Raw genomic sequence first — 26656 nt, 5'->3', positions numbered from 1 at the left:
CAGAACCTTTTATACCACCTCCACAAGAAAGAACATATAAACATCATGTACTACATAGGCTATCATGGCACACAGGCACAGGAAGACAAATTGCACTTTTTCTTTAGCATTTACAGAAAATGACACATTAGCCCCAACCTGGGTGGAGATTTTAATATTCAATTAGGACTTAATGAGGCTTAAGTTAATTTAGGATTCTTTTGAGGCTACTAAACTGGGTTTGACTGGTGTAAGGCGGAAACTGAGCCATATGCAGAGCTTGGGGTCTTTGAGGACAATGGACAGGAGGGGGCATGTTTCCTTTGGTAATGGCATAAAAAAAAAAAAAAAGCTGCTAAATGAGGCACACACTTCACTATCATTTAAAGATTTGCTGACAATGGACAGGAGGAAGAGGTCTTACTTGACAATGGCTGAGCAGCTCCTGGCTGTGCTCACTATCTAATCCCATCTTCTCATTGGGGTTATGACCACAAACCATATTCCATTGGTTGTGAGGAGCACCTGCTAAACTGGGCAACAGATTATGCCTGGTTTAGGCTACGGGTAGAACAAAGATAAAAATGAAAAAAGGCTTAATAGTCTTTTAAACATAAATTTGAGGTCCTGTAAGGGCTCACAGTTCCAGTTGTCCTTCAAGGCTGTCATTGGTGAATCAAGGTCTGGAGCTGGCCCAGTCTTTAGCCAGGAGTGGTGAATCTAAGGCTTGACTTCTTCCAGTTTGTCCAAGGTGTGGGTGATGAGGAGCACTTTGAAGGGTCCTTTCCACTTGGGCTGGAGAGGCTCCCCTTTCAAGGAACACAGCAGGGCTAATTCCCAGGTTGAAATGGGTGGACTGTCACCTTAGGGTTGTGTTCTTGTCTGGCAAGGGTGTATCTGTAGAGAGAATAAAGGACAGCAGACAAAGAACGCAAATACCATTGTACAGTTTTTTCACCTAATACAATTAAATGGTCATCATTTGTTAGACCATAATTTTTCAGGAGGGGTTTTCCATGGACCAGCTCAAAAAGGCTTAATCTAAAATTGCTTCTAGGAGCCACCCTAACCCCAAGCAAGGCTACATGGAAAGCTTGTATTCATGTTAATCTTGCTTCTTGACCTACCTTTCCTATGAGTCTTTTAAGTGTCTGTTTCATTTTTTTTTTCAAACTTTCCTCTTGATTGCAGTCTCCAGTGCATGTAGTCACCAGCCCCCCAGTTTTTGGTTAGGATGCGTGATTCTCATGCACAAACAATTCAAAGGGTTTTGCTAGAATGGGGAGCCCCAGGGCTGGGACCCAATATGAGCTTTTCTTTAATTGTCCAGAAGGTTTTTGTTGTTCATAGTCCAAATAAAAGCATCTGAATCTTTTCCTTCATTTGCTTTGTGGAAAGGCTTGGCTATTAGTCCAATGCTGGAAATTCAGACTCTGCAAAAACCTGCCATTCCTAGGAATCCTGGGAGTAGTCTTAGGGACCAGGGAGGAGAGATTGCACAAATAGCTTCTTTTCTTTCTGGGAGCAATTCTCTTTTTCCATGAGAGAGCCAGAAACCCAGGAAGGTAAATTTGGCTTAGGAATCTGGGCTTTCCTTCTGAATACTTTGTACCCAGCCCAGGCCAGAATCTCAAGAGTGGTGATAGTGTTTAAATCTGATTTTTCTTTAGTCTTGCTTGCTGGGATCAAGCCATCAACAATTTGAAGCAGAACTCCATTTTACAAGTCTTTAGCCAGAGTGGTACCAAACAATGTGGAGTCATCGACCAAACACTCCAGGGGTTGGATAAAATTCCTAGTAAACTTTATTCCCACCACCCTTATTGATTTCTTTGTTAAGAGTCCCTTCAGATGGTTAATAAGAGAATGTGTGGCTACTGTGTCCTACAAAAAGTCAATGATTTCCCCCCGACCTTCATTGTAACTGGAAGCTCGTTGTGAGAAACTGGAATACTTTTGGCCCCCATTCCTCAGTCCAACTCTTCCGCTTGTTGTATCATAACATTTTCGGGTTCCTTCAGGGCCCTCTGTCTCTCGGGGCATTCTCCTCCAATGCCCTTCTTGTTTACACCACATGCCTTGGCTTCTTCCCTAGCTTAGACCAGGTTCCAGACCACGGGGAATCTTCCCCAGCATCCAGGAGCGGAGACCTCCTGTCAGCTGGAAGGCTGCTGCAAGCATAGCTACTTGTTGCTTTGCACACTGCTTCTCCTTTCTGTCCTGAACTTGTTCTCGGTTAGAATAGACTTTGAAGGCTATTTCTACCAACACTGAAATTCCCACTCCCACACGGCCTTCTATTTTCTGTAATTTTTTTCTTGTGTTGGGGCACTTCACCTTATAAATGTCATATTTACCATAAGAGTGTTTTTAGGAACCTCAGGATCTAGATCAGTAAATTGTCCGAAAACCGTGTAAATTCATTCAAGGAAGGTGCAGGGGCCTTCATCAGGTTTTTGTTTGACTTTATATACTTTAAGTTCTTTTGTTTGGGTGCCCCATTTTGGAGCCCACTGAGCAAGCAGGCATGGTACTGACTTTAACTGGCTCTGCCGGCCTGGGTGTTTGGGTCCCAACCTGGTTCAGTGGTCGGTATGGCCAAATTTATAGGGGAGGGTGTGGTCATCCCCATTTTGCTGTGGAAGCCTGTCTGATTCTTCCCTGGCCTTTTCAGCCTCGTGGCACCATCAGCACTCTGCCTGGAAATTTCCTTAGTCATATTCATCAGTTTGTTAGGTATTTTTATTTTCCATTATACCACAGACAAGAAAAGTTTTGCTACATTTCCTAACATTACATAACAGGGTCCCTTTTCCTCTAGCTTCCAGTTACATGCTTTGCTTTCCCTCAGTTCCTGACTGGCATCCTCCAGAAGGCCCATCATGTTCTGCCCGCTACTCAGTCCCCAACTAAATGCCACATGTTTTAGGTTTTTGATAATCGCAGCACCCACATTCAGGTACCAGATCCTGTTCTGGTCATCTGTGCTGCATAACACTCTAACCAAAACTCATTGGTGTAAAACAGCCAATGAATGATACTCATACATTCTGTGGGTAGAGAATTTGGACAGAGCCTGTCTCTGCCCACGACTAGTGGAGCCTCAGTAAGGAAGACTCAAATGGCTGAGATGACTCACTAACAGCTGTGGGTTGAAATTCTCTGGAGACTTCTTCTGTCACATATCTGGAGCCTGACATGGGAGGATTCAGAGGCTGGGATCAGCTCAATTTGTCAAGTAAAAAACTTGCACATGATCTCTCCATGAGTCCGGCTGTCTCACAGCACTGTAGCCTGTCCCGAAAGGGTGCAAATTGACAGGAAACATCTGAAGAGATTGTGTTCTGAGAGAACTAGGTAGAGAGAGCCACTCTATTGGTCAGAGCAGAAGTGATTCTATGTGACTTCCAAGACTAAATCATAAAAGGCTAGGCAGATTCTACCTGACACTTTTGGACCACCCTGCTTCCTTAGAACCAGGGCCTAATTAAAAAAAAAAAATTTAGGATGCTCTAATTATGATCTAGCCTCAGAAATTAAATAGCATCCCTTTGCCAACAGTTTATCTATTGAAGCTGCCTAGACTCAAAAAGGAGAGGGCAGAGACTCCATATTTCAATGGGAATAGTGTCAAAGTATGTGCACACATTTTTTAGCTGTCACATAGGTGGAGTCTATGTCCCTTTCCATTGATTCTGGCTGAAATTGTATCTTGCTTTGACTAACACAATGTTCAGCTGAAAGGTAAATAAGTCCAGGATATCCTCCTAGAGAGAGAGAAAGACTATAGATACAGATATATGGAAGAGATCAATGGAGAAAGATCTACATGGAGTAGAACCAAGGGGCCCAGCCTAAAGCCAGTACCAAGGCTCTAGCATGTCAATGAGCTCATCTTGGACCTTCTAGCCCTACCCAGCAGCCATGTGAGTAGAATCAGTTGATGCCATGTGGGGCAGAGAAACTGTCCCTGCTGAATCCTGACCATACATCTGATCTACAGAATCACAAGAGAAAAAAAAAAAAAAAAAGGCTGCAGTTTCCACTCACAAGTACTGGGGGTAGATGGTTACACTGCCATGGATAGCCAAAATAGTACAGCACAATTTGGTGTACTGCTTTCTCTATTTTGATTTCTAAATCATCTCAAGAAATTCCAGAGAACAGTTTCATAAAACTGAACATTCTTTTTTATTTTAAAATTCAAACTTTTAGTAAATCAGGTATTGAAAAATACTTCTTAAATATAAAAAAGAATATGTTAAACACTGGAGGAATTTCCATAAATGCCATGAAGGAGACAAAGATTCTGAATACAATTGTTACTATTTTTCATTATTTGGAAATTTCAAGTTTCCACCAAGAAATTCAAAATATAACAAGATACAATATTGGAAAGGAAGGAACAGAAGTATAAGTTTTAGATAAGTGATTATCTAACTAGAAAACCAAAAAGATAATGTTAAAAGGATGAAATGTAGTTAAGTAACTCACTGAGTTTTCCATTTAGTAAAAAAAATGTGAAAACAGCTTTTCAGTGTTTCAGCAATGCCCATTATAAAATATTGTAGAAAAAGTTCCTATTAACAATATCACCAAAAATTTAAAATACCAAGCATTTCAATAACCTATTACTATATAGGAAACCACCCCAAGCTCAGTGAAACAGCACAATGATTTATTATTTCTTACAAACCTACAAGTTGACTGGGCAGTTCTCTGTTCTGCATGGTGTCTGCTGCATCACCTGGGGTCGGCGGAGCATCAATTGGACTGGAACATCCAGGATGGTGCATTCACACACCTGGGCGTTCAGTTGGGTCTATTGACCAGAGCGCCTACTAAAAGCCTCTCCGTGAGGTATTGGCTTCCCACTACACAATGACTGGGTTCTAAGAGAGGGAACCAAAGAGTGAAGATTCCAAGAGACCCATCTGCAAGTCTCCTTATGACGTGGCAGACAGGGAAAGCTTCCGGAAAACCAACTTGAATGACAACCCTGACCATGAGAATTAGCAAGAGGCTTGTGCTGGTTCCTATGAGGCAGAGGTTAATTGTACCCCCCTTCTCCCACTTCTCCTCCATTTCTGACACCTGCCATTCTCCCACAGCTCTCTATTGTTAATTCATTCTAATGGTCACAGAGAATCCAGGGAAACAACATAACTGCTATAAAACTTTAATCATAAAGAAGGATACAAACAGGAATGAATACATGCAAAGAGTGAGCTTTAGGAGGGGTCACAGCATGAGGCCTCAATGTCTCAAGGGGGCCTGCTTGCCCTTCCAGAAAATGGATGTCCATTCTCACCCATCAGGAAACTGAATGATGTCACCTGGCACACTCTGCTATTTTGGCTCCTTTTAGCTCTCAGTGGGGTTTGGTTCCTTACGCTCTGCTGCCACTTTCTGGGTATGCTCCTTGTCTCAGCTTTTTCTGAGACCATCACAGTTGCTGCTTCTAAAACCATCACAGTTTTAATTTGTCCTGGGTGGTTTATAGGACAGGTACCCATGACACACTCCTCTCCTGGCTGTCATTGATCAAGAAGCCCCATCTTAGTTTCCATGTTCTAGGGCTTTTATTAGTCACCAGGCATGTACCCTATCCAGTCCATCTCCAGGTCCTCCAGTGGTAAGACCCCCCCACCGCCCGCCCAGCCAATCCTGGTAAAGGCCAGACTACAGCTAATTACAGTAAACGACAACTACTGGATGGCGTTTAGGAATCAGGATCAAAAGGCCAAATTTCCTTTTTTGGTAAAGTGATTCCACATGTGCAGACCTAAATTCAGACATCCAAAAACACTAGTTCCACTGCATTCTATTAGTCAAATGAGTCACAGGACTAGAGCAAGGGAAAGAGTGTTGATGGGAGGAGTGACAAAGAATTTCCAGACTCCTTTAATCTAACACAACAAGAAATACAGTCTTAAGAAAACATGGATGAGATCTATTAAAAAAAAATACTAAAAACTTTACTGACAGTTTTGAAAGAGGACTAGATGAGCAGACGCATGTGGAAAAATCATACAAATTCATGATTAAACATATAAAGTTAAAGCAATTCCAGTAAAATTCTCAGGAATATTCTTGCCATGGTGAGTAATTTGATTATACAGTTTTTTTTTGAAGAATAAATGGGAAAGGAGCAGTCCGTGAGTGGTGCCAGTGGTTAAAGCGCTCATCTGCTAACTGAAAAATTGGAGGTCCACCCAAAGCACCTCGGCAGAAAGGCCTGGTAATCTACTTCTGGAAAATTAGCCATTGAAAACCCTATGGATCATAGTTCTACTCGTGACAAACATGGGGTCACCAGGGGTTGAAGTCAACTCGACAGCAACTGGTTTTCTTACTGGTATTTTAATTAATAAAAGACAGTGGTAGTGGGAGCTCAGAAATGGAACCCAGCTTGGATGGATGGATGAAGAAATAGTTAGGCAAGAAGCATTATGCAATAAAGAATGAATGAAAATTGTTACATTTTTGGGAAAAACTTCATACCCGACACCATTAGCAAACACACTCCATATGGATTGAAAAGTTAAATGTAAAAATAGAAACCATCGAAGTGTAAGCAAACATTTATATGATCTTTACATGAAACATGAATTTCTAGAATCAAAGACTCTCTTGAATTTAAAATATATGCACTAATCAAAAATAGACATATAAAAGATAAAAGTCAAATGATAAACTGGACTTATGAGAAAAGATTAATATTCTTAACACTTGAAGAACCCTTATAATTCAGTAATAAAAAATCAAACATGTCTCTCCCAAGCTCCTACTATGTGGCAGGCACAGTTGTAGGCGTTGTGAGCAGTGGAGTAAGTAAACAAAGAGTCTGTCTTCATGAGTTTTCCCACTGGTCTGGGAGACAGGCATTAAGAAGTAAACAACAACTGTGTATATGTGTGTGCCTGTGTAATTTAACGCCAGGTTATAATAAGCGATATGAGCATACTTCAGGGAAAGAAAAAAACATGGCAGGAATCAAACGAGCAAGGCAGAAAGAAGGCCTGAAACAGGCAAGGACTGGACTGTATAATCTTTGAACTCATCTTTCAAGACATTTTTATCATTTCAAATTCTTCGTAAATATAATTTCTAATGGCAACCTATTGGGTGCATATTCTAAGATTTAGTAACTAGAATAACTATTCTCTTAGAATTTGATGTGGTAATAGATCCAATTTTGAATGATTGTAAATAATGTTCCAATTTTGTAAATTATAATCTATGACAAAATTATGGATAAATCATTATTTCATTTAGAAGAAACACAAACAATATCTGGTATGTAAAAGAGTAAGTGAAAAATAACAAACAATTCAAAGATTCTGGAAAACTGACGGATTAGGTTGTGATAGAGAATGCCAGTTTATATGACCTTTTTACATCTACTCAAACATGTTTGGTCTCCACTTATATTGTCCCTTTTGTGAATGTTTTTCACATTTTTCCACTGGGCTTTTTTCCCATCAAATCTTACAAACACATTCATAAAAAGATTATAACCCATGCCATGCAGTCTGAAACGAGTTTCTCCTGTGGATTCGCCCTTTCACTTATGGCAAAAGTGAAGGTGGCAACGCCCAGTCCAGTGACTGGCAGACATGGGGCTTAACAGAGTCTGTCTATTCCTTGTTCATTTACTCAGGAAGTTCTGCACCCACAGAAATCTGGCTTACGGTGATTTCTGCCCTCCAGACTTGTCCATCTATGCCTGTGATGTCAACAAGCCACCAACAACCTACATGCCTGGGCTAAGCTCCCCTTCATAGCATTACCTGAGGTGAGGAGAGAGGAAGAAATTTTACTGCAAGCGTGCAGGAAGGAGCAAGGAGGTGTAGACTTCAAATCTAGCTCCCCGAACACAGAGGCAGAAGCTTTTATACCGCCCCCCACAAGGAAGAACATACAAACATTATGGACTACATAGGCTATCATGGCACACAGGCACAGCAAGACAAATTGCATTTTTTTCTTGAACACCTACAGAAAATCCCAGATAAGCCCCAGCCTAGGCAGAGATTTTAATACTCAATTAGGCCTTAATGAGGCTTAAGTTATTTTAGGACGCTTTTGAGGTTAGTAAACTGGGCTTGACTGGTATAAGGCACAATCTGAGCCACACACGTGTAGCTCCGGGTCTTTGACAATGGACAGAAGGGGGCAGGTTTCCTTTGATAAGGGTGTAAAGAAAAAAAAAAAGAAGAGTGTAGCAGCTGCTAATTGAGCCACCTGCATCTGTATCATTTAAGGACTTGCTGACAACCTGCAGGGGGAGCAAGCAGGTATTGTTTCATAGTGGCTGAACAGCTTCTGTCCGCACTTGCTATCCGATCCCTCCTTCTTTTTGGGAATATGGCCATAAGCCATATTCCATTGGTTGTGCAGAGCACCTTCTAAATTGGGCAATGGATTATGCCAGGCTTAGGCTAGGGGTAGGAACGAGGATAAAAATGAAAAAGACTTTAGTCTTTTGAACATAAATTTTAGATCCTGAAAGGGCTCACATTTCCAGTTATCTTTTGAGGCTGCCGTTGGTGAACCGAGATCTGGAATGGGCCCCGTCTTCAGATGGGTGTGAGGAATCCAAGGCTTGACTTCTTTCAGTTTGACTGCAGTATGGGTGACGAGAAGCACTTTGAAGGGTCCTTTCAGAGGCTTGTCTTTCCAGGCACGCAGCAGGGCTCAATCTCCAGGTTGAAATGGGTGGACCATGACCGCAGGAGGATACTCTTCTCTGGCAAGGGCATACCTGTGGAGAGAATAAAGGACAGCAGACAAAGAACGCAAATACTCTTCTACAGTATTTTCACCTAATACAATTAAATGGTCACCATTCCTCAGCCCATGAATTTTCAGGAGGGCTTTCCATGGACTAGGTCAAAAGGGCTTAATTTAAGACTGCTTCTGGGAGCCGCCCTAACCCCAGGCAAGGCTGCAGGGAGAGCCTACATCCACGTTAATTTTGCTCCTTGACCCACCTTTGCTAGGAGTCTTTTAAGTGTCTGCTTCATTTTTTTTTTTCAAACTTTCCATTTGATTGTGGTCTCTAGTCCTCCAGTTTTTGGTTAGGACGCCTGTGCCTATTCCTTGACTCTCTTGCACAAAAAGTTCAAAGGGTTTTCCTAGAATGGGGAGCCCCGGGGCTGGGGCCTGATACGAGTTTTCCTTTAATTTTCTGGAAGGTTTTTTATTGTTCATAGTCCAAATAAAAGCATCTGAAACTTCTCCTTCAGTTGCTTTTTATAAAGGTTTGGCTATTAGTCTGAAGTTAAAATTGAAATTCTGCAAAAATCTGCCATTCCTAGTAGTCCTTGGCATTGCCTCCAGGACCAGGGAGGTGAGATACCACCAACAGCTTCTTTTCTCTCTGGAAGCAATTCTCTTTTTCCCTGAGAGAGCCGGAAACCCAGGAAGGTAAATTTGGCTTGAGAAATCTGGGCATTAGCTCTGAATACCTTGTACTCAGCCTGGGCCAGAAAGTTAAGAGTGGTGATAGAGGTTAAATCTGACTCTTCTTCAGTCTTGCTTGCTATGAGCAAGTCTTTGACATATTGAAGCAGAAGGCTGTTTTAAAGGGGAAACTGCCAGGGCGGTACCAGACAATGTAGAGTCACCGACCGAACACTCCATGGGTTGGATAAAATTCCTAGTAACCTTTCTTCTTGTAACTCCCATCACTTGCATTGATTTCTTTGTTAAGAGTCCCTTCAGATGGTTAATAACAGAATGGGTGGCTCCTGTGTCCAATAAAAAGTCAAACAGTTCTCTGCTGACCTGTGTTTTAATTGGGGGTTGGTTGGGGAAAACTGCAATTACATTGGCCCCCAGTCCTCAGTCCAACTCTTCCACTTGTTGTATCAGAATATTTTCTGGTTCCTTCAGGGCCCTCTGTCTCTTACGGCATTCTCTTCCACTGCCCTTCTTGTTTACCACATGCATCGGTTTTTCCCGTGCTGAGGCTGGGTCCTAGACCCCGGAGAAAAATTCCCCAGTGTCCAGGAGCAGAAACATCCTGTCAGCTGGAAGGCTGCCACAAGCATAGCTACCTACCTGTTGCTTTACAAACTGGTTCTCCTTCTTTCCTGCACTTGTTCTTGGTTAGAATAGACTTTGAAGGTTCTTTCTATCAACTGGGAGATTCCCACTTCCTCATGGCCTTCTTCTTTCTGTAATTCCTTTCTTGTATTTGTGGCGCTTTGCCCTATGAATATCATATTTACCTTAAGACCATTTTCAGGCACCTCAGGATCTAGATCAGTAAATTGTCTGAAAACCACGAAAATTAATTTAAAGAAGATGGAGCGGCCCTTCTGAGGTTTTTGTTTGACTTTATATATTTTAAGTTCTTTTGTTTGGGTGCCCCGTTTTTGAGCCCAATAAGCAAGCAGACATGGTACTGACTTTGACAAGCTCAGCCAGCTGGGGGTTCACTGGTAGGCATAGTCAAATTTACAGGGGAGGGCAGGGTCATCAGCATTTTGCCATTGAAGACTGTCTGCTTCTTACCTGGCTTTTTCAAAACCCATTCTCCTCTCCTTTGGAGTGACTAAAATGTCACGTAATGATTGATAGTCTGCCCAACTTGGGTAATGGGTTTTAAAAATAGAGGCAAAGAGATCTTGCATTGACTTCAAATCCTTTCCGTACGCTGGTAGATTGTTTTTCCAATCAAGTAGGTCATAAGTCGTGAATGAGCTAAGTACCCAGATCATGGCCAGAGGTCCTGCAGCACCATTCTTTACCAGGTGCAGGGATTCACCTTAATGGATATAGCCCTGTTGAAGGTTCTGGGTCCCCTGATCAAATTGTGTACCACTGCGAGTGAGCACCTTGGAAAACATCTCAGCACCACTGGCCTCAAGGGCTGACGGAGGGTTTACAAGGGAAGGGGAACGTCTATAACCTCCATTTAAAACTGGGTCCTCTAAGGCCTAGATAAAACAAGGGTTTTGACCTCAGTTTGAACCATGATTCTACGTTGTTTCTGCAAACTCTTATTTTGCCACAATGTCATAAAAGCTTCAACATACATATTCTCATCTCACTTTCCTTCTCAACCACAGAACAAATCTCACAGCTCTATGGTGTTACAATTTAAGGATCTATACCCAGGCCAGTTCTTGCAACCCCAGAACACGTGTTGGGGCAGGGAATCTTACAGAAAAATTTCATTTTAGACTTTTTCATTGGGTCCTATCCAACATAAAGCCAATTTTAAAAAAATACACACTAATGGACTACATTCTAGAATTCTTGAATTATTTCCCATGGTACCAAAACTTGAAACTACAGAACACCTATTTAAAATGAAGGTATCTGACCCAACCTTCACTGGGTAAGCACTACCAGATCTAAGGTCTATCCACTCTGAACCATAGGATTTATTTCTGCACTCACCAAGGGCATCTTTTCCCTCCTCCCAGGGCACCTTATACCATTCTTTTTCCTCCTCATGTACCCAGCCACCAAGTGGTCCAAGGTGGGCTCTGACCTCAAGAACTGAAGATGAACCTCCTCTGGGCGAATGTTATCACCGATGTACACTTGGGAGAAATAGTCAGTTCCCATCAGCTGGGGGTGATCTCAGGAGCCAGACAGTGCTGTTCACATCTGGGTTCACCAGAATGTGCTTCCCAAAGCAGGTCAGGCCTGGTGTGGCTTCTCATCAATAAGGACACACTGAGGTGAGGATGGAGGAAGAGCATTTACTGCAAGCATGCAAGCAAGGAGCAAGAAGGTGCCTACCTCAAATCAAGTTCCCTGAACAAAGGGAGTCAGAAACTTTTATACTGTCCCTCACAAGGAAGTACATACAAACACCATGGACTATATAGGTTAACATGATGCACAGGTGTAGTAAGACAAATTGCTTTTTTTTCTTTAGAAGGTACAGAAAATGACAGATAAGTCCCACCCTGGGCAGAGATTTTAATATTCTAATATTAATATCCTAATAATTCTTAATGAGGCTTAAGTTAGTTTAGGAGACTTTTGAGGTTAGTAAACAGGGCTTGACTGGTTTAAGCCATGATGCTGCTGTAGTCACGTACAATAATATATCCTACTGCAACAAAGCCTGAAAAGGCAAGTAAAACAGACACAGATGCCAATTCTGGAACACTGAACCTTAAATGAAGGGATAGAGTATTGTACCAGAAGTCACTAAAGAGAAAAAGAAACTGAGAGAAAATGGGGAAAGAATAGAGATATGACATGACTCATGAAATAATACCAAGAACCCCACATGGTAGAAAGAATCCTCCACGGATTCCTAACAGGAGACAGGTGTACAGTGCAGACCCCCAGGGCGAAATATGACCATGTTTGCTGGCTGCAGCTTAAGTAGGGGCCAAGACTCTCTCACCTGCTGAGTGACAGGCTGTGCGCACATGGAGAAGGTGGTGAGAACTATCGTGTACATAGATGAGCAAGCAACAGTGTACACTCAGCCCACACATCCAGACATAAGCAAACAAAACAAAAAAGCAGGATGAAAAAAACAAGCCTACAGTCAATAAATAAAGGAAATAATACCTGAATGTGTCAGAGATAGCAGACATTATCAAAACAATATCAAAAGCAACCACAATAAAGCAACAGTTGATTTTGCAGCAGAAGAAAAGGCACTGGAAATATCTGATAGGGAATTCAAAAGTGTAATATTCAGGGTTCACCACCAGATAAGGAAAAAGACTAAGGAAAACACAGACAAAATCATGTAAGACAGACAAAACCAAACAAAACATAGCCAAAATCAAGGAAAACATGATAAAGCAATAGAAGAATTCAGGAAAATAATATAAGAACAAAATGTCAAAATAAATACACAATTAGGAATCATAAAAAAACAGTAATGAGAAATCCAAAGATACACAACAGAATCTCAGAAATGGACAATGCAAGGGAAGGTTTTAGGAGCAAAGTTGAAAAAATGGAACATAGCACCAACGAAATTGAAGCTAATTCACTTTGAGGAGAAATCAGAGAAAAGAATGAAGCAAACCTAAGAACTCAATGGGATACAATCAAGAGCAAAATTGGTACGTGATTGGAGTTCAAGAACAGGGGATGAAAATGGGAAACACAGAGAAGATTATTAAAGATTTGCTGGCAGGAAACTTTCTTAATATCATGAAGGATGAAAAGATGACTACCCAAGAAGCTCAATGAACTTCATTTATGATAGACCCCAAAAGAGAGCCACCGAGACATGTCATAATCACGCTTGCCAAAACCAAAGACAAAGAAAGAACCCTGAGAACAGCTCGATAAAAATAAAACGTCACATACCAAGGGAAAACAATAAGACTAAGCTCTGATTACTTGGCAATGACCACGCAGGCAAGAAGGATACATACAAAATCTTGAAAGGAAAAAAAAATGCCAACCAAAAATAACATATCCCGTGAAACTCTGTATCAAATATGATGGTGAAATTAGCGTATTTGTAGAAAAACGAAATTTGTAAAATCCAAAGCAAACTTACAAGAATTATTAAAGGCAGTTCTTTGGTTAGAGAACAAACAACCTGAATCTAGGACACAGGTCAGTATCGGTCAAATACTGACCTAGGTAATGAACTCTCGGTGATAACGGAAAACTAAATGTTTCAAAACAGGAAACTAGAGATGTCAAACCGTAAAAGATGACAACATCAGAACAAATAAACGGGGGAATACACGGTATAGGCATAGGACTTTCAAATGGAGAGGCAGAAAAGGCGATATCAAGTAATAAATCACTAGTTCTAACAGGAAGATAAGGGTAAGTTTCAAGGTAATCACAAAAAAAGTTAACAAAACTACTCATCAAAATAAAAACGAAAAGCATGAAGTCTCAGTAAACACAAAATCTACAATAATAATAATAAAAAAAAAGCAATTTCAAAAACAAAAGGAACTCAGCACAGGAGAGTAAAAGGAATGAAGAAAATGTCAGTACCACCAAAACATACTACAAAATGACAGCAATAAACTTACACATACCGATAATCACACTGAACGTAAATGGCTTACATGCACCCGTAAAGACACATAGAGTAACAGAATGGATTAAAAAGTAGGACCCATCAATATTACGTCCACAAGAGACACACCTTAGACACAAAGACATAAATATACTAAAAATCAAAGAATGGAAAAATATATCAAGCAAACAGGAACCAAAAAAGAGCAGGAGTGGCAATACTAATCCCAGATAAAATAGACTCTAAGGCAAAATCCGCTATCAAAGAAGAGGAAAGACACTATAAAATGATTAAAGGGACAACGTGTCCTGATCACATAGCTATAATAAATCCCCACGACAGGTCTCTAAAATTTATAAAACAAACTCTGACAGCACTGAAAAGACAAATTGAGAGTTCCACGATAATGGCAGAAGTCTTCAACACATCAGTCTTAGTAAAGGACAGAACATCTAGAAAGACCACTCCATCCAACACCACCAAAGCATACGTGCTTCTCCAACACACATGGAACATTTTGCAAATCTTAGGCCACAAAGCAACCCTCAACAACATCCAAGACATTGAGGTAATATAAAGCATCTTCTTTGATAACGATGTCATAAAAGTGAAAATTAGCAACAGGAAGAACAAGGAAAAAATCAAAGACATGGAAACCGAACACCACATTGCTTATAAAACACTGGGTAATAGAAGAAATCAAAGACAGAATAAAAGAATTTCTAGAATCAAAGGACAATGAACACACTTCATGCCAAAACCTTTGGGACATAGCAAAGGGAGTGCTCAGAGGTCAATTGATAGAAGTAGAGGCACACATCAAAAAAGAAGCAAGGGACACCAAAATGTTAGCCCTACAACTCCAACAAGAAGAAAGAGAACAGCAAAAGAAGCCCATAGCCACCACAAGAAAGGAAATAATAAAGATCAAAAAAAAAAAAAAAATCAGAGCAGATATAAATCAAATAGAGAAAAGAAAAAGAATCAACAAAACCAAAAGTTGGCTCTTTGAAAGGATCAAGAAAATTGACAAACCATTGGCCAAACTGACAAAAGAAAAACAGGAGAGGAAGCAAATGACCCAAATAAGAACTGAAGTGGGGACATTACAACAGACCCAACCAAAAAAAAAAAAAGTATCCTTATGGACTACCGTGAAAGCTGTATACCAATGAGACAAATGAAGACGTTTATTTTATTTTTTTTTTAGTACTACTAAAGTCTTTGAATTAATACCACTCAGTCCACCAGTTTCTGAACTGTTCTCCTGGCTTGTCTGTAGTAGTTGGGCATCACAGTTTCAGAATGGTTTTCAAAAAATATTTATCTGACTTTAATTAATATCATTTTCACTGGTCATCACAGGCATTACCACCTACCTTTCATGTCCCCATTACCCAAGTGGCAAGCATTATTCATGCTCCTCCTCCTATCTGGACCTAGGAAAACAAACCAACAAGTCCACACCACTCAAGAATGTGGAAGCATCACAGGGCCCATTGCACTAACAATTTACATCATTTTTGATGCTTCCATTTCTCAGCTCCAGGCTCTTGCCCTTTGCCCTAGTCTCAGGCCTTCTCTGGAGAAGTCAAGGAAACAGCCTTTGGTCCCGTTTGATAACCCCCATTGGTAACTGGTGCTACTTCCCTGCTAGAGGAAAACTTTAAAATTATTTCTAGCTAACCAAACAGAAAAGCTAACTGCTTAACCCCACCCTGAGGCCCCAGTAAAGCAGCTGCCTCTCTCTTGCCATTCCCGTTGTGGTTGCCCTGTGTCTGGTCATACTCCTGTGTGGCCCTGTGTGGCGTGCTGTTTTGTGTACCCTCTGGGGAATGTGATGTGTAATAAATATAGTTACTTTTCATGGTCTCCTTGCCTCCTCCCTACTGCATTGCCCTGACTGGCCGTACACTGCATCTTTAGATTAGGGATCTCTGGCCCTCAGCTCACTCCAGGATTGCAGACCCTAGCGCTAGATTTATATAACTCACGTACTGATGCGGGGCACGCACAAAGTCTCACCTGGAAGAAGTAGACGCTGGCTACTTCCTCTTAGACCCCAGTTTCATGGATCCTGACCCAGAAGAAAATGAACTGGTGGACGGCCTGGAATTTCTGTGTCCTGCAAAGCTTTGGGCAGGTGATGAGGGAGCCATATAGGCAAGGCTCTTCTTTGCCTTGGCCTTGCCAGAAGCCTGGTTACTTTGAGAAAAGGCAGGGACAGTCATGGACCTAGAAGGAGCCTTGCTTTCAGGGGTGTCAGGCCCTGCAGCTGCAATAAAGGGACTCTGCCTGGGCAATTTCCCGGGCTTCTGACTTATAGTAGGGGCAGTAGTGTCTGCAATCACAGGATTTTTCTTAGTCTTGCTGAGTCCTATCTTCATTGAAGGGGTTCTCTGGCTAGCGAAGCCCCTGGTGTTCAGGACCAAGCTTCTCTTATTGTGGTGTGGCGTGCTAGCGGCACCGCTCATTCCTGCTCCAAAGCCGAGTGCAGCAAATTTGGAGCTGAGATCTGAGCCAGTGTCTCTGCTCCCAAAGCCCATGGGTGTAGCTGAAAATTTCAACTTGGAGCGACCTGGGGTTGTGCTGGCACCAGGTGAGCAGTGCTGCCTGCCTTTGGGCCTACCATTGGTAACAGTGCTGGGCATGGAGGTGGTAAAGCCAGAGGTAGTGGTGGTGCCAGAGGTGAAAAGTGCTGGGGTGGCACCTGAGGCCGGCTGTGTGGTGACATGGGTGCCCAAGGTGGAAGTAGTGGGACACGAACCCCCAAAAGCTGACCCTGTGATGGTGTTCAAGGCTGGCTGATCTGGAGCGGAGCTTGAGCCTGAGGCTGGCCCTGGAGCTGCTAGGATCCTGTTAGTGTCTGTAGCTGAGGCAGTGCTGCCACTGGGGAGCATCTGCATGGTCTGGGCAGATGGGATGGGCCTGCTGGTGTCCATGGGAGGCCCCAGGAAGAGAGTCTGAGAGGGCAGAGAGATGTCCATGGAAGTGACCCCAACCTCAGAAACAGGCTGTGGGACCAAGCTTGCCGATGTGCTGGCTGAAGAGGTAGCGCTGAGTGAAAAACCAGCGACTGTCAGGCCTGGGGAGACAGGGGCACTAGGACCCCTGGTTGGAGAGGGGGTCCCCAAGATGGAAACAGAAGAATCACCTACAGCCATGGGTGTAGGAGACTCCATCCTGACGGTGCTGGGAGCAGCGGGTAGGGCAGCTACAGGAGCAGGCAGGTGAGGAGGTGGGCTTCCCATTTTAGAGCCCAGACCTGGTGGGGATAGAGAAGGCACGGAAGGGATTGGGGGTCCAGAGGACAGGTCAGTTCTGTGAGTGTCTGATAGTGGGGTGGGAGCAGGGGCCAGCAAGGTGAAAGGGGCTGAGGGCAGCCAGTGTGACAAGGTGGCTGGGAGGAGTGGGGGCAATGAGGAGAAAAGGGGGCCTGATGAGCTGGGCTTCCTCCCACACATGGGATGGCTAGAAGTGACTACTCCAGCAGGTTCCAGGACAGCCACTGCGCCCAGGGAGTCCTGCTTCCTCCTCCGCGTCTCCTGTTGATGACTTAGGCTGGGAGGTGGTAGGGCAGCTGCTGGAGGAGGCAAAGGGGAAGCACCTGAAGGCTGAGGGGCGCTGCAGCCAGATTTGGCTTCCATCTCACCCCTCAAATTGATGTTGATGCGCTGGAGCGCTGCCCTCTTCTCCTGGTCCAGGTCTTCAGCTGTGACTTGATAACCTGGCTGGGGCGATGGCGGCAACACCAGAGGTTCCCCTCGCCTTGGTCCCAGCAGAGGTATCCTGTGTTTCCGGGGCCTAGAGCTGTCAGACGTGGGTAAGCAATCCCTCACGTTGTGCTTCTGCCCTGAGGTCACACCTGAAACCTCTTCACTCTGGATCTTCTCATTGAGTTAGGAGTTTGAGGTTTCTGGGCTTCCTGGCTCACTTTCTCTGTGGACTTGCAGGGCAGCTGGGACTGGGATGTGGCAGGACCCCTCCTCCTCTTCAGCGTCTGGATTCCTTGGGTGGAGCTGTATGAGCTCGTGATGGCATTTCGTTTGGTGCATGAGCTCAGAAATGGGATCTGGGATGTCTTGATGGAATTGTCTTCTGAGCTCTTGCAATGGAGGCTTCTCTTCAGAGGCCCAGGGCTGGGGAGGAAGGAAGATTCACCTCCGTGGACACTCAGGGGCCTAAATGCAGACTGTGCCCTCCTAGTGCCATCAGGGCCCCTTCTGTGATGGTCTTGCCTCTCTAGGACCAGAAGTTCTTCCTCCTGCTTCTCCATCCCCTTCCCGCTCTCTCGGATGGCCCTAGTCACGGCCTTCTCTGCTCCAGAGTCTTGGGCACACTGGGGTGTTGTGGGCAGCATAGAGGCCACTGCCTGCTCTTGCACCACAGCGAGTATCAACTTTCTCCCTAGGCCCGCTGTGCTTCCGGACACCTTGGAGTGGTGTGCAGACAGCCCCTGCTTCCTCTGAGGCCGAGGGCAGCGCAGGGAGGTGAGGGCCCTCAGGAACGACCACAGGGTCTGCAGGATCCCGGGGTTTAGTCTCCACGAGGCTCTTACAAAACGCCATTGTAATGTCCCTGGAGACTTACTTGTAGGCTGGCCTGTGAGTCCCTCCACAGTCAGAGGCAGGTGTAGCTGGGGGGCCGCGGATAGCCCATGGAATGTGGCAGAAGCGGGCTGCCGGCTGTGGGGACAGGGGCCCCCGTGGTGGGACCTCAGACCCCAGTGCAGGGGACCGAGGCCATGGGCCAAGCTTGCCCACGAAACTGCCCATCGGGACAGTTGTGGATATTCAGTCCTTGAGTGGGGACCAACTGAATGGGACGGGTTCGGTATTTTTTTCTTTTGATTTATCTTAAAGTGCAGAGCGTTCTCCTATGGCTTCCAACTCAGGCAAAGGCAGAGCGTGCACTGTTAGGCTGGTTGCAGGAACGCATCATTGGAACTTGTCTTCAAAGAATGGGCGCGTGCACAGAACGCACGCGCCAAAAAGGGGCGCGCGCACAGATTGCGGGAAGTGTGCGCGCATGCGCCAGGTACCGTGGCGCAACCTCGAGGAACAAGTGAAAGTGGAAAGGACTACCCAGGAACAGACCCATGTGCAAAGCATGCTCCAAGTACAGGTGTGGGCGATGACAGGAGCCTGGCAAAGGAACCTAAAAAGCAGGAGCGGGTAGTGTGTTCTAGAAATTTGTCCATTTATTCTAGGTTTTCAAATTTGTTGGAGTACGGATTTTCGTAATACTCCGTACGATATTCTTTATCTCACTTGCGTTGTAATGTTGCCCACCTTATTTTGGTTATTAGCATCTTCTCATTTTTTCCTTCATCAGTGTGGCCAATTGTTAATCAATTATATCGACCCTGTCAAAGAAACAACCTTTGGTCTTAGTGATTCTATTTTTTTTTTTCAATTTCATTTCTTTCTGTTCTGATCTTTATTATTTGCTTTACTCTGGTAACTGTGGTCTTTTGCTGTTCTTTCTGTTTGTTCAAGTTGTTGGGTTAAGTTATTGGTTTTGGACCTTGTTTGATGTGTACTTTTTTTTTGAAGTTTTTTTTTGTGCTTTAGATGAAACTTTACAGAGCAAATTAATTTCTCATTCAACAATTTATGCACAAATTGTTTTGTAACATTGGTGGCAATCCTTGCGATGTGTCATCAGTCTCCCCTTCCATACTTCGATTCCCTGTTTCCATCCATCCGTTAGTCCTGTCCCTTCCTGACTTTTCATCATTGCTTTTGGGCAGGTGTTGACCTTTTGGTCTCATATATGTGATTGAACTAAGAAGCATGTTCCTCATGCGTGTTGTTGATTCAATTCTGCTGTGTCCTCCCATTAAAGTATCTATTTCTGATATGTCATTGTTAATTTTCTGGATTCTAGTTGTTTTTGTATGGTTCCTCATTGTCTATTTAGTCTGTCATTTTGTTCTTGTGTTGTTGTCCTTAATTCCTCTAGGGTTTTTTCTGTGTTTCCCATGACCACTTTGAGGAGCCTAAATGTAAATCTTTTGAATTCCTTATCAGGTGATTTAATTATCATTTCGGGGCAGTTCTACTCTGTCCTATAGGGTCACTATGAGTAAGAGTAGACTCAACATCAATGTGTTTGGTTCGGTCTGGTTTCTTCAGGAAGGTTTCCTGCCCCTGTACTTTGGTCAATTGTTAGAGCCATCTTATCCTGTTTCCTCGTATGATTTGTTATTGCTGCTGTCTCTGAGGCACTAAGGTGTTAATTAATATATTTCTGTATTGATTGTATGTTTTTTTGCTTTGTCCTGATTTTTGTTTGTTTTGTTTGTTTTGATATATCAGGAGCTTTGTTTCTTCTCTTTCTCTTTAGAATGTCATTCTTCCTTTGTATTATTTTAATTATTGTTGTTTGGTGGTACTGGTCTATGTGTGACTTTGGTGGTGTTAGTTGACTGCGTGTAATCTTCTCTCACTAGTGGGTGTGGTGGAAACCCTGGTGGTGTAGTGATTAAGAGCTATGGCTGCTAACCAAAAAGTTGGCAGTTAGGATCCACCAGGTACTCCTGGGAAACCCCATAGGAGCAGTTCTACCCTGTCCTATATGGTTGCCATGACTCAGAATCAACTTGAGGGCAAGAGGCTTTTAGTTTTTAGTGTGTATGGTAGATCACATCCACATGTGAGACCTCTGTGGTTAGGCTCGTTATCTTCCCTGACAGGATAGAGTGGAGGTGGGAGAGCAGGGTCTTTCCCTGATATTGAGTGAGAAGTTCAGGGCGGTCAGGGTCTCTCACAACTCTTGTAGGACTATGGGGTCCTTCCAGGATGGTGCTAGCAGTTAGTGTGCCTTCTAGAGGTCAGGGCAGATTGCTTCTATGGCTGCTGTGAGGGAGTGCTGGCCAAATGGACAGGATAGGCTCTCTGTGCATGCTGGAACTGGCATCTTAGTAGGTGATGGGGGATCAAGGGATTTCAGTGCATGTGCATTCAGCCTGCAGGAACTGTCTGCGTGTAGGATGTGTGATGTAGCAGCCGGGTGGACCTTGGATGGGGGCACTAGGTTCTTCTGCTGGTCATTTGGGAGAGGTGCAGATGGCACCTGTCTGTATGTGATAGGCGTTGCAGATAAGGTGGTGTGCCTGTCTGGCTAGTGACGGGCGTGGGTGCAGGGACCATTCTTTCCGGTTATGGGTGCTGTGGGTGTATGCCAGCACACCTTGGGCACACTGAGCAGTGGGAAGAGGGGATAGGAGGGTGGATGCATGCCACTGGTTCCTTGTCTGGTGGCACAGGACTGCACACTGCCAATCACCAGGTGGGTGGAAGCATCAGGAGGGCACTGCCAGTCACTGGGCAGGCGGGGCTCGTGCGCATTGCTCGCGGTGGTTGGAGGGTAGGGATGGCTTGTGCTCCTGCCAGTCACTGGGTAGTTGGCACAGTTTGGAGCACTGTCATGGATACCTCCTGGACATAACCAAACACCTTGCAGGATTGGTTTACTGGGTTTGAAGGTTTAGGACTGTAGTCTTGTGGGACCACATAGTCAATTGACTCAATATGGTCCATAAAGTTTATGTTCTACGTCTTACTTTGGTAAGTAGCATCTGGGGTCTGAAAAGTTTGTGAGTGGCCATCTAAGATACAAGTATTCGTCTCTACATGTCTGGAACAAAAGAGAAATAAGGAAACAAAAGATTTAAAGCAGAAATTAGTCTACAAGACAAAAGAGAAATAAGGAAACAAAAGATTTAAAGCAGAAATTAATCTACAAGACTAATAACCTACACGAACCATGGCCTCATCTACCCTGAGACCAGAAGAACAAGATGGTGCCAGGTTACCACTACTGACTGTTCTTACTAGTAACACAATCAATGGTTCTGTCTAAAATGGGAGAAAAATGTAGAACAAAACTCAAATTCTTAAAAATGGCCAGATTTCCTGAATGGTAGAGATTAGAGGAGACTATCACCCTGAGATACCCTTTAAACTTTGAACTGCAAGCACCCCCAGAGATCACCTTTCAGCGAAGTAACAGATTGGCTCATAAAATGTGCAGCGTCAGCCATGAGTACTGTGCTCCTTTAAAAAATCATCTATATGAGACCAAACAGTCAACATTTACATTAAAGCAAAGATGAAAAGGTAGGAGGGGACAGGGAAGCTAGATTAATGGAAACAGAACAAGCAGAACAGAAATAATAAGAATGTTGACACAATGTGAAAAATGTAACCAACGTCACTGAATGACATATATAGAAAATGTTAAATGGAAACCTTATCTGCTGTGTGAACTTTCACCAAAAACAAAATAAAGCAGTTTTTTTTTTAATAAAAAAGCTACCGTAATCAAAATAGAGTGGTACCAGTTAAGGATAGACATATAGATCAAAGGAATAAAATTGAGAGTGCAGCAATAAACCCACACATCTATGTTCAACTGACGTTTACATTGATTTTTTTACAAGAGTGCTAGGTATAACCAATGGGGAAAAGAATAGTCTCTTCAGTAAATGGTCCTGGGACAACTGGATTTCCAAATGCAAAAGAATGGAGTTGGTTCCATACCTTGCAGCATATATGCAAATGAACTCAAAATGGATTAGGTACCTAAATATAAGAATTAGAACCATAAAACTCTTAGAACAAAAGCTAATGGTAATGGATTCTTAGATATGACACCAAAAGTAGAAAAAATATAAGAAAAATAGATAAATTGAACTTCAGGAAAATTTAAAAAATCTTTGTGCATCAAAGGACATCATCAACAACGTGAGGAGTCAACTTACAGAATGGGAGAAAATATTTGCAAACCATATATCTGATAAGGGTTTAATATCAATAATATATAAAAACCTCTTAGAACTCGACATGAAAAAGACAAATAACCCGATCAAAAATGGGCAAAGAACTTGAACATTTTTCCAAGGAAGATATACAAATGGTCAACAATGACATGAAAAGATGTTCAATGTCATTAGTGATTGTCGTGGTTTGGTGTGGCCAAGACTATTTCAACTCAGTAGCTCTGGGTGACAGAGCAGAATTGTCCCATAGGGTTTTCTAGGTTGCAATCCTTACATAAGTATATTGCCACAGAGCTGCTGGGTCATTAGGGGAATGCAAATCAAAACCATAATGAGATTTCTCTTCACCCCCACTAGGGTAGCTATGGTTAGAAAAATGGAAAACAACAAGTGTTTTAGAGTTTTGGAAAAATTGGAACCCTCATCCATTGTTGGTGGGATTGTAAAATGGTGTGGCTAACGTGGATAACAATTTTAGCACTTCCTCAAAAAGTTAAACATACAATGACCATATGATGCAGCAGTTCCACTCTTAAGTATATTCCCAAGAGAATTGAAAGCAGGGACTTAAACAGATATTTATACACCAGTGTTAGCTGCAACACAGTTCACAAAAGTCAACCCAATGTCCATTAAGGGATGAATGGATAAACAATGGAATATTATTCAGCCAGGAAGACAAATGAAGTCCTGATTCATGCTACCGCATGGTGAACCTTGAAAACATTATGCTGAGTGAAATAAGGCAGACAAAAAAGGACAAATCTTGTATGATCCCACGTATATGATATATCTAGAATAGGCAAATACATAGAGACCAAAGTTTATTAATGGTAACCAGTGGCAGGAGGCACAGGAAAGGAAGAGTCATGGCCTAGGGGTGGCACTTAGTTTCCGTTAATGGTGATGGAAAAAATTTTAAACAGTTCTCATGGTTAATCAACATGGTGAATATAATGAGTGTTACAAAATTGTACACATTAAAAAAAGGTTTTAAAACTAGTTAAAATGGTAAAATGTTATATATATATATATATATAAAAAATACACCACAATAAATAAATAAATCATGAAACAATCTGTACTTTTGATCTGCAACAAATTCCTGTGTAACCTTAATTTAGGACCTGGGATCCTTGACCTGAGGAAACAGAAGAGTATGGGTGACAGATGGTTGTAGCAATTAGGTACAGCAATAGATGTTCTTGCAAAAGTTGTAGCTATTCACAGCACAATAGCCTGCAGGAACCAACTGGGAGACTCGGCCAGCTTGGGCCCACCTCAGGTGGAATCCCCAGGACAATTGTGGGATGCAGGACTGCTCCATCAGTTCCACATCAGGGTCTAAATCCCCTGCTTTCAGACTGGGGACCGCAGGGGTGTCTTCAGGTGTCAGGATGGTGCAGGTCCATTTTAGAATCAGCCTTCCCATGGCCTCCCTCTCTCCCTCAGGCCAGGAGATTGGTGCCAGTCTCCACCTCTCCTTCCCTAGTCACCCATCCAGATTCCAAGCAGGGACCACTGCCCTGGGTGTCACCATCTCAAGGCCCCAAAGGAAGGAAAAGAGCTCCAGACCAAAGAATGAAGGAAGTAGTACTTTATTTTACGTAGGTGCCTATTGTTCTATCGGCCTTCAGTAGAATCAGCGTGCACGGGGGGAGGCTTGTCCTGGAACCCAGTTAACATACTGACTTAAGTTGAATATGAAGTCCACCCTTTTCTTTCAAAAGCCCTGGGGGAGCCTTAATTTGCCTGTCGGTTTGACAGTGAGGATTGGCTTTGCCAATGAGGTTATGACACTGATGTTTTTCATAGATCAATGAGTGAAATCTGCAGGGCTAAGGATCTAACAAAACAGATCTGAAGCCCATACACAATATAGGACACGCCAGCAATCACACCTTTCCAACAATTTACAGAGAAAAATTTTAGTTGGCAACCTAAAAATGTGCAAGAGAGAAGTGATGGTTGCACACGTTATGAATATGAGAGTATACTAAAAAACAGAATTGCAGGCTTTAAACGGGGGAGTTATGTGGTAAGTGAAGTGTATCTGCTGGCAGAGCTGGGAGAGGAGCGCGCGACTCCAGCAGCCAGGAATCCTCCAGGAGGCCCCGCAAGAAGCCAGGGATCTGGATCTCCATTCCTCTCAAGGCTCCAGAAGCAGCTCCACTTCCCACAATCCCCGCGCCACTTCCAACCGCTTCTGGGTTTGGGCCTGGCGCTGCGGTGGACATGACAGCGGTGGAGGCGGCGGCAGCGGAGGAGGAGGAGCAGGGCGAGGGCGGTGGGAACGAGGGTCCCGCGTGGAAGTTTCTGGGCAGGAGACCGACTGGTGGATCGTTGCCTTCCTGCAGAAGCTGGTCAGTCAAATGAGTGTAGGGGCCGGTGGGGGCGAAGAGGCAGGTGATATCAGGGACCTTTCCCCCTCAGCCATCACTTGCGTGGAGGGCGAGGCGGGGGTCAGACCGGCAAGAGACACAGGACCACTGGGGCCCGAGGGCACCGGGAGACCGAAGACACTGAGGACTCACGTGGGTCCCAGGGCGCGGCCCTCCCTCGGCTTGTTCTGCTTGTTGGCCTTTCCTGGGGCCTGAACTCTGTAAACCATGAGCCCAGGTATGAGTCCTCCTCCTGAGGTTGCTCATTCGTCACTTGTGTCCCTTGGATGCAGCCTTCCCCTGCTTTCTTCAAGCTGAGTACAAAAGGGAAGGAGGCAGTCCACAGTGGGTTTCACAGGTCTGAGTGCTTCCTGGCTCCTCTTCTAGAAAAGTGCATCAGGGAGAGAGGGAGGAATCCGAGGGAGGAATCCGAGAAGAGTGAGTGAAAGATGCAGTTGGGAGGGTAGGTGTTTGGGGTGTGGGTGGTGGGGGCCCTGTGAGGAGGCAAGGCAGAAAGCATCTGTGGGTTCTGCAGGAGGGAGTGAGGAGCTGGATTAGAGTCTCCTCCACACAGCCACAACCTCTGCAACTCCTCCCAGCTGGGGCTGCCAGAGCACCCAGGCTGTGCCTCCCATTGAAATCCAGCCCCTCACACTGTCTGTGCATTTCATTCACCAGACTGTTAATTGTGCTTACCAGCTGTTGTGCTAGCCTTAGATTTGCATGAGACACAGCCCCTGCCCTGAGGGAATACACAGCAATAAAGGGACAATTACAGTGCACTCTTACCATTGCTCTGGAATACTATGGGCACTGCCTGGGCAGTTAGCTTGGGTAGGCCCAAAGTAGCTTGTGGAGTAGGTGAGGCCTGTCAGTTGTTCACTGCATGCAGGAGTTTCCTTCAGATTGGTAGTTTTGCGGGTGGGAGAGGGTCATGGAATGAGGGTAAGCAGCCCCTGGCAGGTTAGTGTGCCAAGTATTTGAGTCTATATTTGGCATATGGCATGCTTTGAGGTAGTGAAACCAGGGCTTCAGACAGGTTCTTTATGGCTTGACCCTCTGCTGAGAATTTGCCTTTCCACCCGGATGTACTGAATCAGAATCTACATTTTAACATGATCCCCTGGGTGATTCTTACTGTAACCATAAGAGTTAACAAGATCCCTGGGTGATTCTTATGTATAGGTAAGAATCACCCGGGGATCTTGTTAAAATGTAGGTTCTGATTCAGTGCAAGTTTTCATTAGGGGGTCGAAGTGGAATGAACTAGTTCAAAGCCCTGAGTGAAACATGGATGTTGGGAGGTTTCCCCCACGTACCTGGAGACAGATCAAGGACAGAGATGAGATGACTCAGAGAAACCAGTTAGGAGGCCATTTTGAGGAGTTTTGGACTCTTGGGGGCTGGGGATCGGTTCTTTTTCTTCCCTGTATTACCAATCCTAGATTAGTGTGTGTCACATAAATTGCTGCACTTGAAACAGTTGTGGATGACCTAAGCAGGTGAGAGATGACAAAGGCCTGAATT

This window comes from Elephas maximus, chromosome 22 (assembly GCF_024166365.1).
Source record: "Elephas maximus indicus isolate mEleMax1 chromosome 22, mEleMax1 primary haplotype, whole genome shotgun sequence".
Taxonomy (NCBI): Eukaryota; Metazoa; Chordata; class Mammalia; order Proboscidea; family Elephantidae; genus Elephas; species Elephas maximus.
The sequence above is the reverse complement of the archived record's forward strand: the minus strand, read 5'-3'. Positions refer to the sequence as shown.